The following is a 2,223-nucleotide window of genomic DNA, read 5'->3' on the forward strand; positions in this document are numbered from 1 at the left end:
GCTCATTTGTAGACGACACGAGTTTTAATGACAAATTGATAAAATAAGAGAGAAAATGTATAAAAATATAGGCAAAGTAAGACAGATGAGGAAAAAAGAGGTAAAGTATGGGATGAAAATGAATGGGGCTATTTTTTATGAACATCCCAAAATGACAAAATGAGATTCTTTTATGAACGGAGAGAGTTTTAAATTTATTAAGTATGTTCAGTGTTTGGAAGCAACTCGAACATAAGCTATATAAAAGTCGCTTGAGAAATAGATAATTGAAAAAAATATGTTTGAAGAGCGTAGCATTTGATATTAATTTTACTTGGATTAGATTATATATTTGCATATGTATAGAATTATTTTCTATTCTTAAGTTGTTAATATCATTCTTTATGAATATATATTTAAATTATTTATGAAAATTCTCTAGAGAGAAAATCAATAAAAATACTATTGTGAGAAAATCAATATTAAAGAATATGAAGATCAACAAGAAAATTAAAAATTAAAAATAAAGTTGAAAAATGAATTTAACATTAAATGCACCCTGCAGGAATCAATCTTTGAATCTGTTGAATGAATGACTCACATTCACACCATCTAGGCTAGCAAATGATAATGTAAATGATGCATATATATATTATATATACTAAACGTTAAAACGGTTGGGGGGCCAAGGCCCCCCCTGGTCCCACCGTGGCTCCGCCACTGCATGTATCCACGAACGAAAGGAGTAATGAACTTAAATTACTACTTCCTTTGTTCCGTTAGTATTGGTACATATTCTTTTCTGGGATGTTCCATTAGAATTGGGACATTTCCGTCTCCAAAAAAATTCTTATTCTATTGGAACGAAGGGAGTGCTTTCCAATCTTATTAGGCATTAGCCAAACAATGAAATTGTTTAAAACATCATCTGATTCTAGATAACCAAATAATAATAATAGAATCCGATACTAATTTAGCCTACAAAATCCATCTTAATTTATCATACTGTATATTATATCTCACGCAGAAGAGGATCAAATAAAAATTGACTAATGATATAAACTGCTGTTAGTGCGTGCACTTAATTTTCAAGCTATTAATAATCGGAGACTCAGTATAAATGTAACACAGCCTAATTTTTCCGTTCTTGCTTTGATTAAATCACTTGGAATTTTCTATATGTTACTAAGCTCATATATTTATTTGACTAATACTCTCTCTATCCCAATAAATATGAAACATTTGGTTTTCGGCACGGGATTTTATGTAGTGGTGTTTTGTGAGTTAATGAAGAGAGAGTAAAGTAAAAGAGAGGGAAAAGTAGAGAGAGTGATAGTTTCCATTTTAGGAAACGTTTCATTTTTAGTGGGACAACCCAAAAAGGAAAACGTTGCATTTCTAATGGGACAGAGGAAGTATAATGTAGTATTCCTCTAGTCCTATAATAAATGACACATGATTTGGGTAATGGCACGAAATTATATAAAATGTTATTTTGAGTGTTAGGTGGAACGAAGATAGTATATTTATATTAATATGAGAAAGAGCTATTTTCAAAAAAAGGAAATGTACTAACAATTGTGGGACAAACTAAAAAGGAAAGTGTATCATCTATGGGATGGAGGGAGTAATAGTTACAATACATAATTAGCGATTTAAAATAGAAAAATGTTTTAGAGACATAATGTCTTGAAGCCATAATGCTATAATGAGGTTAAAATAGTCATTTTAGATTGTTTTAAATTTTTATTTAAATTTATATTTTGTACATATACCATACTAACCTTATACTTATAAAAAGTTTATTAGTGTATTTAATGACTTGATTATGGAAAGTTATGCGGAGTATAAGATATAGTACAGATTTCGGTGGATTAATTAAATTGCTATTTACAATTCATTCTTGTATTCATTCTAGAGAGAATATGAGAAATAATTTAGTTTTGATTTTAAGTGTCACTTTGAACAAACAAATATATAATTTTAAGATAAAGTACGAATAGAAATATAAACAAAGCAACGAAGAAAAATATGGAAAATGGAAACAATTTGTGTAATTTGGAATAAAGAAAAATATTAAATATCGGAATTTATTATATTAAAATTTCAATAGTTATTTGATGCGAATAACATTTATCATTTTAATTTACTTTTAGATATCAAATTTAATTGTATTTCATGATTTTGAGTAGCGATATAGATTGCACGAGGAGATACAATACTTAATCATCATTAGTTCATTGA

The sequence above is a fragment of the Salvia hispanica genome, chromosome 4, assembly GCF_023119035.1.
Source record: "Salvia hispanica cultivar TCC Black 2014 chromosome 4, UniMelb_Shisp_WGS_1.0, whole genome shotgun sequence".
NCBI classification, from domain to species: Eukaryota; Viridiplantae; Streptophyta; class Magnoliopsida; order Lamiales; family Lamiaceae; genus Salvia; species Salvia hispanica.